At 39.3% G+C, this 13,961-nt stretch overlaps 1 pseudogene; it reads left to right on the top strand.

Moving 5' to 3' along the window:
* The first annotated feature begins 12,632 nt into the window (after positions 1 to 12,632).
* Positions 12,633 to 12,750, top strand: LOC126250260 (5S ribosomal RNA; annotated as a pseudogene).
* The last annotated feature ends 1,211 nt before the right edge of the window (positions 12,751 to 13,961 follow it).

Below are 13,961 nucleotides of genomic sequence, written 5' to 3' on the forward strand. Positions count from 1 at the left end.
TCCATACTCACATTTGATACTGCTAAATAACTTCAGTCAGATATGCAAGTCAGTCAAAGAATCTATTCAAAGTTCCATTTGTGTGTCAGTGGCTGTGCAAACAGTTACAAAAATTGTGTGACAAAGCGAGTTAACCTCCTCTCATTCAACTAAGAATAACAATACATGTACATCAAAAACATTCATTAAGTAATAGTCGTTTCTGCTAAGCTACATTCAAATAAAGTAAAAACAATAGCTTTCAGAAGTAGAGGCTTCCGTTGATCTTATACCTATGTATTTACTTTGATTTGTTCATTTTTTATATTTTGTGCAAACATTCTGGCCTCAGTTACAATGACTATCATATTTTGTATGTGTGTACATTACTTTAATATCTTCATGTTACACTTGTGTGCCACAATTGTGACATCATTAATTTCAAGCATTATGTAACATAATTATGTTGATTTTTTTGTGTTTTTACCTTGTATTTTAGTGTAAAACTGTGGCGCCACTAGTACTGAGTGTCATGTTTTATATGTATGAACATTTATTTAATATTTTCATGTATACTTTTGTGCCAGAATTATCATTTTATTTACTTTAAATATTATATCTATGTACTTGCTTCAGGAATACAGTCTGTCTATTTGTCTAGTTGATTATAGATCAATATTTTAATTATGTTTCATGAGAGAAGGTTAGAAGATCAGTTGGGAAGATCATCTGCTGGCCTTACTGCAAAAGACATTCCAAATCTGTACTTAAACGTAAGGGCAGTGTGATGAAAGTTGCCTGTCACTGCCACTTCTTTCAGAACTGATTTTCTGGCCCAAATTCTTAATTGCAGACACTCTGCAAAGACGACTGTCTATCAAGAAATTAATCATTGCAAATATCATTGACTTTGACTTACTTAGACGGGAGGTCTCAGATCACATACCATGATGATAAAAACATTTTTGGAAGGTTTGACAAATTGCAAATGTTCCATGACGATGTGGCTATTTTTTCTATTGAGTGAGCTTCCATTAGCGAAGTCAGACATCTGAAAGTGAAAAATTATTTAGGTTTTACAATAACAGAACACAGCTGACACCTATACTGTGTGTAAATAAAAACGTAACATGAAACATTTTTCATTAAATAACTGTTTTAAGTCAAAATGTCAGCTCAGATGAAGGAGGAAAATATAGTTGTCTATGATGTTATTAATTACATAAGGAAAAACATAATGAATAAGCTAAGCAGCGTCTATTTATTCTCTGACATACACTCACAGGAAAAAAATCGCAACACCAAGATGGAATTGTGTGACATAAACAGAGTTTGGTAGGTGTGTTTCTACGAGGGTAATCCCAAAAGTAAGGTCTTCTATATTTTTATAAGTACATAGACCTGTTTATTTCTACAATGGCTTACATCAGTTTACAGCTTGAACATTTAGCTATTTTTCGACATAATCACCATTTCTGTCGATGCATTTTTGTAGACGCTGTGGCAGTTTTTGTATTCCCGTGTCCTACCAGCTCGCCGCCATGCTGTTCGTCATGAATTTCGGTCCGACCAGCTGCTAACACTCTACACCACTTACGAACATTATTGTCATCCATGCACGATTCACCGTACACTTCCGTCAATTGGCGATGGATTCCAATCAGCGCAGTGCCCTTTGCGTTCAAAAACCGAATAACTGCGCGCAATTCGCACTTGGCAGTAACATCCAACGGGATCTCCATTCTCAACGGCTGCCAAAGCAAGACTGAGCGCGGCGTGCGCATGTTTACACACAGTGCGTGAAGCACTCTTCATAACAGTGTGACCAACTGCCACACAAACAAAGTGCTGTATTTATAAAAAAAAATAGGAGACGTTACTTTTCGGGTTACCCTCGTACATCTGCAAGATGATGTCTATTCAGACTTCACGCCAGTCATATAAGGGTGGCAGACCAGGTTTGCTTTAAATAAACGCTGTAACGGTCGTGAGCATTATTTCCATTTGAGATTGGACGTGGATACTATATGTTAGTCAAGAATGCCTTTAAGTCGACAAAGACGTCACTGTCAAAACCTCACTGAGTTTGTACAAGATCATATAATAGGGCTACAAGAAGCTGGATGTTCCTTCTCACATGCTGCAAGAATACTTGGCAGGAATTTAGCTATGGAACATTTTTGCTGACAGTGGTGGTCATAATGTACAGTCTCAAGAAGACTGGCCTCCAGACAACCACTTGGCACTACTGAGAGGAAAGAGCATCGTGTCTGGGGTATGGTTCTGACACCTCATACTACATATGCAGTAGCAATTTGAGCATCAGTTGGTGCCACAGTGACGTAACGAACTGTTACAAATCCGTTGTTCGGAGTGGCCGCGCGGTTTGAGGCGTCCTGCACTTGCTGCGCGGCCACTTCTGCCGGAGGTTCGAGTCCTCCCTCGGGCATGGGTGTGTGTGTTGTTCTTAACATAAGTTAGTTCAACTTAATTTAAGTAGTGTGTAAGTCTAGGGACCGATAACCTTCGCAGTTTGGTCACTTAGGAATTCACATCCATTTGAACTTTTTTGCACAAATCCGTTTTTTCAAGGACAGCTACGAGCCTGATGCCCTGTAGCGTGAATTCCACTGACTGGAAACCAACATCATTTGCGACGTCAGTGGTGTCAAGTGAGAGCTCATTGGAGGGCAGGATGGAGGTGTGTTGGGTTTTCTGATGAAAGCTGGTTCTGCTCGAATGCCAGTGATGGCCGTGTGTTGGTTAGAAGGAGTCCAGTTAAGGATTTGCAACCAACCTCTATGCATGCTAGACACACTGGACCTACATCTGGAATTAGAGTCTGCTGTCGGAATTCGTATGGCAGCAGGTCCACTTTTGTGATTATCCCACTCATCCAGACTCCAAATATGTACGTCAGTCTGGTGTTTCAACCTGTTGTGCTGCCATTCATAAGTAGCATCCAGGAGGTATTTTCCGACAGGGTAATGCTAGCCCTCATACCACTGTTGTAATTCAACATGCTCTACAGAGTGTAGCCATGTTGCAGGTCTGCTCGATCACCAGTTCTGTCCCCAGTCAAGCGCATATGGGACACCATCGGACGACAACTCCATTATCATCCACAAACAGCATTAACCGTCCTTGTATTGAACGACCAAGAGCAACAGGGGTGGAACCCCATCGCAAAAACTAACAGCTGACACCTGTACAATACAATGCATGCACATTTTCATGCTTACATTCAACATTCTGGTGGTTACACCGGTTATTAATGTACCAGCATTTCACATTTGCAATGGCTTATCTTGCTGTTACATTAACGTGCTGTTTTGCAGTTTTAATCACGTAATATGTTACCTAAAGGAATTCCCAAAATTTCATTACCATACATTATTATTTTTTGGTGTTTCAATTTTTTTCCTTCTTTGTAAATTTTGTTAGACTTCTCAAAACTTTATCACACAAAACTGATATAAAAAGCATTATGTAGATTGCTTTGGCCACCAACAAGCATTGTCATTATTTTCCCAATTCAGATACTGTACTCTGATTTTGTGTATCACTGATGGTATCTCATAAGCACACTTTCACCATTTGGTACTGGGCTTAAGGAAACTGATGTGACATTGATGTTGTCCAGTGTGAATACACTGTGGCATTATGTGATGTGATGTGATTTGACAGTCCATTGACATAGAGTGTGGATAGGGCTTTATGCTTTAAAAACAAAACTGAATCCGAGATCTTTGTTATCCTTTTAATAAGTATGTGCAAAATACTTCAAAAATCAGTTTAGCATCTGAGACCTTGCAATCTAAGAGTATGGATTCTGGTTCTGCACAAGATCTCTTATGAATGGCGTCTTCAGAAATAACTGTCATCAAGGACCAATCGACAAAGTGCTTGACGAAGATACCATCTATGAAAAATCAAATATCGAGTGTTAATTCGTTAACAGACGAATGAAAACCTTTAACAAAAAACTCGAATAGTTTTGCTATAGTGAGGGTCTGAGAGAACCATTAAATTGATTTAGATTGAAAGTTTTTCCCATTGAATGACATCATTTATTTCAAACTAAATACATATTTTTTTCAGAAATGAAGGAACATGTGGATCTATACAAAGTAATGCAACCTTTTTTCACATTTAACAAGTTGAGTAAGATCTTCAGTTTAAAATGGCATTCCTTGATGACGTTCCTTCTCTGTTCCCAGTACATTTGGAGTTGGAAGAACTTCATTTAATGAACAAATGTCAAAGATGAGTGATGGCCAAAAGTTATCAGAGCTTGCAACAGGAAAGGACTTCGTCTTTATGAGTCACATCTCAATTGCTACTGGACAAACATATTGCAATGGCCAGTGCACAGTCTGGTATTTCAATATGAGACACTGAAAGAAGTCTTGGTTCGACAGACACTACTGCTTTTAAGCACAGATCCTGCAGCACATTTACTAATAAAGACGTTAGCAAAATAAAACAGGAAATGCCCACTAAACAAGTTATTAAAAGGAAAAGTAAATCTATGAAAACGATCCCATGCGACGATGATGTTACCTAAACCAGGCTGTTTAGAGTTTTAACAACACATTCCTTTCAAATAAGAATAAGGTATATGTGAATGGGGGCCTCATGTCTAATATTAATATATTAGCTGCACAATTCTCAAAACGTCAAAACAAAATATAGTTATGTAGAGCAAACTGGCATTTACAGACAGTAGCAAGTGCACAATAGATGCATGAAGCTGTGTTAATTCACAACGAACTATTAACAAAATTTTAAAAGTTATACAGTGTAAAATCTGACTTTCACAGCGAACTCCAAGGTTCATTATCACAAAAGACACCATAATTAATACAAAACAAATTCGTCCTCCAATTAAAATCACATAATGCAGCAAAAAATCAGTAACGCTCACAGCTGCTTATAAACAACTAAGTAATGTCAAACATTTCATGGCTGCAAAAGTCCAAAATATTTCCAAGTGTTCACTTCATGACCACCAAAATACTCTAACACAGTCTGACACTCAGCAGGACTCTGGCAGCCCAAACTTTAAAAATCTTACCACACTGATAAGCACCCAACAAAAGACTCCTCGCTCTACTGAGCACACTTCTTTAAGGACTTGATGACATGAGCACTATGCTACTCAACACGGTTACTTCCAACTCGACGACCAATAGAGAAATTTAAACACGAATTGCACATAAATACATATTAGAACATTAATACTCTCGCTAGAGGACTGTACATACTTTCCCTCACTGATTTGATTCATGTTGACAGGGTGTGTAGAGCATAGTTGGGACTTCAACTTATGTAAGGAGGAAGGCGCAACTCTCAACATTTTTCGAGATAATCGAGTTTAAAGCTTTAGACATGTGTTTGTATAAGCAGAGGGCAAATCCGTTTCCAAATCACTTAGTTAGTGTGGGTTCCAAACATTCAGGTGCAAGCATACATTCAGGTTCAAACCTAATGTTGTGGTAATTGATTTATGACTCCCTCGAGGTTGATTTATCACCCCCAATTGATAATTCATCTTTCTGACAAACCCCCCACTCATCCCCCTCTCCTCTCCTTTCCCACCCCTCTGAGAAACCCCTCCCTCGTCCCCCTTACCAACACAAGCATAAATTTGATATCAAATTAATTCACTAATTAATTAAATTGATCAATTAACTAATCCTTCCCCCTCTGGGAAATCCCCCAGACCTCCCCTCCCACCACCCACTCCTCCTCCGCTTCCCCATTTGGAAACTGGAGGGAAAAGGACTCAGTCTGTGTTGGAGAGGAAGGATCTCATGTTACAAAATTGAAGTCAATATGAATTACATTGACACACAGTTTATCTACAAAATTCAGTTTTCAGGACTTGTATCTCTTTATTTGCTGGGAAAAGCTCACATCCAGCAACTACGTGTCCAAATTACATAATTACACTACTGCTGATTGGAGCTGTTGTCTTGCTGGAAAATTGCCATAGGTGTGCTCACCTTCACATGCGGCGATCGACTGAGGTAGTGCACAATACCACGATTAGCGGTCGTCATAGCAGCACCCAACCAAAAAAAAATTGGTGGGAAAAAGACTCGGTCCCTGCTGGAGAGGAAGGATCTCACGACATGAAATTCAAATCAATGTCAATAATACATTGGTGCATATTCTTTATTTAATCAGTTTCCTGGAGATAGGGCTCCTGCACTTGGGTAGAGCTCATGTCGGCACCCCCTTCCCCGCTTCCCATGTCGTAATAGCTGTAAGCAGCGAGGAATGGAAATAAATGCGGTGTAATAGCCACCGTCTAGGGTCAACGGCATGTGTGTCTATTGTCTGGGAGCCACCATGAAGGTCAAAAAATTCGGTGTCCTAATTACAGATCGCAGTACTAAATACCACCGACCGGATATCGGCCTCCTTTGATCTTGCGGCCCAAACAAAGCATCAAGTGGCGCCATACTGTTGATCGGACTCACTTCCTCTCTGTCTCTCTCAAGAGGCCACTTCCTTTTTGTGTGAAGCAAAGTTTCCAGACAAGCAGACAAAGATTTTGATTTCTCCTCAGAATATTGTGTTCCTACTGGGTAATGCTGGGGACAGAAAGAGAGATGACACCATTTAGATATCAAAATTAGAGAGAAACAGTCAATCTGCTCTACCCTACCAAATTAATTGTTTAACAATCTACACGAGTCAAACAGATCGCTTAAAACACTCACCACCATTTTACAATGATCCTTCTTTGTAATAAAAACATGTTTTCAGTGTTTGAGTATCCCACACAAACATTATGCAAATCAAGTAATTGAATTTCCATCGGATTAGGGAAGGATGGGAAGGAAGTCGACCATGCCCTTTCAAGAGAACCATCCCGACATTTGCCTGAAGCGATTTACGGAAATCACGGAAAAACTGATTCACGAAGGCCAGATGTGGATTTGAACTGTTGTCTTCCTGAATGCTAGTCCAGTCTACTATCCTCTGCGCGACCTCGTTCAGTGAGAGACGCTCTCTGTAGGTGGAGAGAGGGAAGGGAAAATGTTACGGCTCAAGATGCAACCTGCAGTTGACACACTGCCAACTAATGAATAACTTAATACTGGGGTAATAAAAATAGATAGCTGAAAGCAATAGTTTTTAGATGTTGAGACAGGTTGTGGGTATGTATCAGAGTTGGACGGTAAAACAGAAATAAAGAAACACATTTTATAAGCAATAAGAGCATATACTTATGGAAAAAATCTGAGCAAAAACAAAAATAAACTCTGTACACATGTCAGCTCCCTGTTGCAAGTCCCTACACCATCGAATGGAAGTCAAATGAACATGCGGAACTGTTTCCAAACTTTGAGTTTCCGTCAGTCTGTAGACAGGCTCTCTGATGGGCCAGAGCAGTATACAGAATTGTTTCCAGACTTCGAATTTACAATACATATATCCTCTGCACCACTTGTTGAGTCTCCTATAGCTACAAAGCGACTGTTACTATACTTTATGTGATCGTTCTATCCAAAGTGCATGCATGTAGATCATAGGGAAGAGGGGAAGACAGAATTTTTTTGTAGGCTGGTATATAAGTCGCCCAAATACTCTCATAGAAGCTCAAGCAACACATGGGTATGTCAGCAATATGACCATATACATATGAAGAACTGTCCAAAAAATATGGAAAATGACATAAAATCGGTAAAATTCGAGGAAAACTTGGTATAATCACGAAAAATTGATGTGAAATACATGAAATCGAGGGAAGTACGATGAAATATGTGAAATCATGGAAACCTAACAAAATTACAGAAATTGACTGAGAATACATAAAATTCGAGAAAAAATACCATGAAATGAGTGCTGACCGAAATAAATAAAATTGCGTCTTCTGGACTGATGCTACGTATACACACCTAAGGAGTTAGAGAGAGGAGGCATTCCAAAGATGTGGTATCAGGGCGTCCAGCGCGGAAAGTTTGCGAGGAAAAACCTATACTCGTACAATGGTATGCTTCTGAATAAAAATACTTCGAAATAACCCAGCCTGCATGGTTTCTGAGGTGCCGCTTCTTCGTTCCTCTCACCTGCGTCCAAGATTATCAGTATTCGGGAGTGTTATCCTTCCGATTCCTACTACAATAGCGGCCGGCCATCACCCTATTGTGCTCCAGAGCTCAGGTGCCACGATGCCCATCTAGCTATTTCCTGTGTTTAAGCAGGACCAACACCTGTGCGGGCCTTCCACTCAAAGTTTGAGTTCTGCCTGCCACTTCATCTCCACTGGCGTTCCAACCTCTACTAGTATAGGCAATCATTCATTACACCGTTTTTATAATAAAGCCACTCCATCATTTTTCATGGAATAAGCGTTAACAATTATTTACAAGACATACGTGTCAGTCTCCTTTAAATATTCATATATACAATAGTAAGGTGCTAAATTATAACCACCTTACAATACAATAACTAAATATTCAACTATACGAATAAAGAAAACTAAATTTAATGACAACAAGCATAAGGCTGCCATATTATCTAATGATGAAACTAAACATAAAGTTGGCGATAAAGTTAGAATTAGTAGAGCTAAAGGAATGTTTGAAAAGGTTATACAGCTACTTAGTCAACAGAAATTTTTGAAATTCAAGACTTTATTCATTCTGATCCAGTCACATATAAGTTAAAGGCATTGGATGGAGAAAAAATAAATGGAAATTTTTATGAATACACACTACAGAAAGCAGAATATTCTGATGTATATCTTGTTGAGAAAATTTTGAGAAGGAAGGAAAGGCGGTGAAGTATATGTTAAATGGTTGGGATTTGATAATTCACATAATAGTTGGGATAGTAAGGACAATGTTATTTAATAAAATGTTTGTTACATATTGTAAAATTTGTTGCTCAGTGTGTCTGTTATCTGATGAAAGGTAACTTCTGTAAAAATACTGATTCAATTCTTCTTTCGTTTAATTGGACAAGTTAATCGACTTATGATTACGTTATGTTACTATAATTTCTTCATTATTTGAATGTCTGTATTCAAATACCTATAATGAAGTTCGCAGCTTTCCTGTTTGACATCTAATCACTTAGTAATGATACTGAAAGTCCTTATCAGATAATAGTAGAATAACAAACATGTTTCTCAAATTAGTATTTTCAGCTGCTTTTCAATAATTTTTTCTAAAACCAGTTCTTCTCATCTTCTTAAGTTCTGAAACTCTTCTCTTCTTTTCTTCAGCAGACACATAGCTATTTCTTTATCCTTATAAATTTTCAGTTTTTGAATGTAGTTTGTATTGACCACATTATCTAACTGACAGAATACCTTGTTCATAAAGCCAGTCTTGGAATTGTTCAGCTAATCTCTCTCTCGATTTTAAAATTAATTCATTTATAAAAACAGTATGTGATTGCATATTTGAAGGGGGAACGATTCCTTCCTCCCTATATTTTCATTAATTTATTGATGTTTTTCTCTTACATGGTATCTGATTGCTTTTCTAGGATTAGTAAATTCCAGTATCTCTATAACATCCTTAGCTTTAACCCATGGATTATTCTCTTTATCAGTTATCACAAGAACCTCTTTATAATTATAAATAATCCTGTTGTTATACTGAAGTATAGTGGTTGGCACGAAAATAGGGCTTCAAGTCAACTCGCCATCTTACAGGATTGCCAATATTTTTATAGTGATAATTCCAAAGGTTCATAAAAATTCAGAGAAAAAAGTATTTGGCAACTCTATTTTTGGCCTAGACTATGATAGAGTACTTTCCAAAAGAAAATTCTCACTAGCTGCTAGGGAAAAAAATGAAAACTAATGTTCGAAGAAATTTTTTAGGAAAATAATTTTACTTCAACCTGTGGCGACAACAGAATCACTAATGTAATTGAAATGGACTGAAAAAAAATGGACATCCTCGAAGTTTACAGATGCATATACTGCATCTTGTATTTTGGAAACATAAAAGTATTCTAAGAAAAAAAATTAAATATTATAAGAGGTGTGAAACTGTGCTGACTGCGTAGCGAAAAATATAGTCACTGATGAATTTTCATTCTGTAGGACTGCGGAGAAATTTACCACGAGAAAGTTGTTAAGAAAATTTTTGGTAACATTTCAGACATCATTGTTGTATCGTATCACGTACAGAGGCAAATTACTTCCGCGATATTCCGTGCACAGCAGCAGCGTGAGTCGTTGTAGGTCGTCGCCAAGAATTTTGTTCGGACAGCTCGCTTTAATATGACTGAGAATATTCCTTAGTTCCCGAAAATATTTTAGTGGCTGCTAATACATATCCTTCGTCATTGCATCCATCACTCAAATCGCCAATATACGCTACGCAAATGTAATTGTAGTTATTTTGAAGCCAATATCAGATGTCTGCTGAAATGGAAAAACATTCAAAGTATGTCCTGTATAACTGAAATGAGTAGACAAACATTTAAATCAAGTCAGCTTTTTACATAGACGACACTTACCTAAACTGAAGGATCTTCTGATTCCGTGTCTTCAGACTCACTGTTGCTTATTTCAGCCAGGCGTATCATCACAGACTCCACTATGGTGTCTTTTAAACTCAGTTTCAAATCAGTTTCTTGCAATGCTTCTGCATGTTTTACGCACCTCTCTCAGTCCGGCTGAGTAACATTGTCAAGAGCTTCGTGTGTTAGCTTCTCGACATCAGCAAGTTTGAAAGTAGTATTTCTTTTCGCTACTTCTCTCTTTATTTGGGCCCATATCAATTCAATGGGATTATATGGACAGTGATTCGGTGGTAGACGTACCACTTGGTGTCCCATTTCATTTGCCAGTCGATCTAATCCGTAAGTCTTTTTGGCCCGTACGATTGCTTCCTTAGACAGGAGTTCAGCCTTCGCTTTATCGACTGAAAATGAAACATTCTTTCTCTTTAAGTTCTGCATAATATCTGCCTTGAGCCAATTTGAATGTGGCAGGTTTTCTATCTGAATGGAGTGGTAGGTGGCGTTATCTTCCAGTGCAGACAACAGTCGAATAAACTAATTCTTAAAAATTCCCCCATTCATTTCTGAATGGTAACCGGATTGGCAAGAACTTTTCCCACCACGAAAAACTAGTTTGGCCTCTGGTATGAAGCCTGTGGTTAATGAACCAGCGTGGGTGATGATTAATCGGCCACCTCTACTAGTAGGCCCCTTCAAACCACCGTTTCCTTTGGAGTCGTGCCATATACACTTATTGGTGTGGTTCTGTGAAACCCAAGTTTCATCCAAGTACACTACAGGCCTGGTGTCTTCAGCACGCAAGAAGTGCATTGTACGCAAAAACTTCGCTCTTGCCACTGCAATGTCTCTGCGTTCCATAAAGAATTTGTTGAATCGTAATCCAAGGGAGCGGAGAATACGAAGAACGGAGGTCTGTGAGCCTGAGTAATTAATTTTTTCACGGAGGTCAGCCTGTATTTTTTTAGCCGTTGAATACTACCCCCTGTCTTAATATCCAAGTACAGTTCTACCCACGAGCTCTTGGTTAAAATCGTCAAAGTCGGTTGATTTCCGTTCACGTTCATATCCCTTTCTTGAAGAATCGAAACACTCACTCATGTCTGCATATTCTGCCAATGACACAGATTTCCTAATATGGCCTACAGTTGACTTGGAGACACCACACGCTTTAGCAATAAGTTTATGAATTTGCGGAAAATTTAAGTTGTTCCTCGCTTCTTCATTGTCGGCCAGTTCAGTAAAAAACTTGAGTACATTCGATATGATAATTTTCGATTGTTTACGTATATCTTTCCCTCCTTTATGCACACTGACTGGAGGAGTACTGCAAGTAGGCCGTTGCTCCTGCACACATCAAAGCACCTTTCTTCAGATAGTAAGACACTGATATTAGGCGTGAACACTAGATGTAGCATGTTAACACTGAGCTTTCAGCTGCTCTGACCTACCGCACCGCTAACAGTACCTACATGGCAGCAAATCCAAGAGGTGGGCGAATCACAGCCTGCAGCCCCTGTTGACGTCAGGCAGCGGCCATGGCCTTGAGGGATCTACTTTCATGCCGGCCACTCAATCTGCAGCTGAGCACATGCTTTATTAAAATAAAATTTTATATACAAATGTATCATACAAAAGAATGAGAAAATTAACACTTTCATATTTTCCGTCTGTATGTTATCCTGATGATGTATTCACATTCATAGATCAATTATCCAATGAGAATGTAAGTTATTTATGCAACCTAAATGTACTATTTATGAATACTTTAAGAAACTCTACTCTCAGATGTTCCTTAAGTGAAATTAAACATTATTGTCTTTTGTGGTGACTAAAGTCAATTTTTACAGGTTGTCAAATTCTTGAGACCCTGGAAATGCACATAAATTTTACATAGTCTATTTCATATTGTGTTAATTTTGCAGGCATGAAAGATTTCCCAGCTGGAATATTATACAGAGAAGCTGAAATATAACTATTTAAAGAATCTAGCACATTGTTTTTTAGTTTTGCAGTGTGTACTAGCATAAACCTTGAAAATATAAGAGCAATGAAAGGAAATATCATAGAGTCATTAATAATTAATTTTTTCACAGTTTATCAAATGGTTCATATACTGAAAATCTTCATAATTACAACCAGTATGAGTATATCGCGCCAACGGTCATAACACAGTGGTAACACCGGTTCCCATCAGATCACCGAAGTTAAGCGTTGTAGGGCTGGGCTAGCATTTGAATGGGTGACCATCCAGTCTGTTGAGCGCTGTTGGCAAGTGGGCTGCACTCGGTACTTGTGAGGCAAACTGAGGAGCTACTTGATTGAGAAGTAGCGGCTCGAGTCTCAGAAACTGATGTACAGGCAGGAGAGTGGTGTGTTGAAAACATGCCCCTACATATCCACATCTGGTGACACCTGTGGGCTTAGGATGACACGGCGGCCGGTTTGTACTGCAGGGTCTGCCAGGGCCTGTGAAAGGAGTTTACATTTATATGAGTATATCGCCTAGAAACAGAAAGTTTTACATTTTTCTTATAAAAAATATTATAAATAGAGAGCGTAAAAGTAAGCAAATTAAAAGCTAGAGCAAAACAATTTGGAAGAAGAGGCTATTCTAAACTTAGAAGACATTAGCGTATTGATCTTAACAATAACAATAATAATAGTGTGAGTATTGAGTTTCTCCCGGCGTATTTGATAATCAAAATATCCACGGGTGTACTGCGGGTCTCCAGTGTCCAACGGGCACAATATTTCCGCGATCATATATGTCGCCATCATCAGATGAACTGACGGACTGAGCTCCTGTGAACGTGCCGGTACGGATATCCGTACGCTATGGCTACTCAGGGGCAACTAGGTTCGGTCGCGGCGGCGGCCGATTTAAATACCCTCCATCCGCGATGCACTCCCTCCGCCGTCCGCGCCCCGCCATGGTCGCGCGGTGGAACAGATTGCGAGGGGAGTCTGAGATGACGTGGTGTGATGGCTCTGTCCGCCGTGGTTGTCACAACTATACGTTTGCTCGATTTACTCTTGATTAACCCAATCGCTGGTTCCCAAGCCTTGCTAAGATTATAGCCACAGTTACGGTTTATGAGGTCTTCATTGGTGCGAATTCCGATGGCCTCTCTAACAACGCTGTCCCCATATCTCGACGTCTGTACCAGAATCCTCGTGCATTCATACTCCATAGCGTGATTTTCTGACAAACAATATTCAGCGACCGCTGACTTGCTCGGATACATCAGTCGAGTGTGCCTCTGGTGTTCACGGCATCGATCCTCGACGGTACGCATCGTCTGACCAATATACGACTTGCCACATTGACACGGAATCTGGTACACGCCGGCCTTCCTCAAACCGAGGTCATCTTTGGCGCTCTCCACCAGTGCACGAGTTTTATTCGGAGAACAAAACACAGTTCCGACACGGTATTTCTTCAAAATGCGGGCGATTTTCCCCGAGAGTGCGCCTGTATATGG

Source organism: Schistocerca nitens, chromosome 3 (genome assembly GCF_023898315.1).
Source record: "Schistocerca nitens isolate TAMUIC-IGC-003100 chromosome 3, iqSchNite1.1, whole genome shotgun sequence".
NCBI classification, from domain to species: Eukaryota; Metazoa; Arthropoda; class Insecta; order Orthoptera; family Acrididae; genus Schistocerca; species Schistocerca nitens.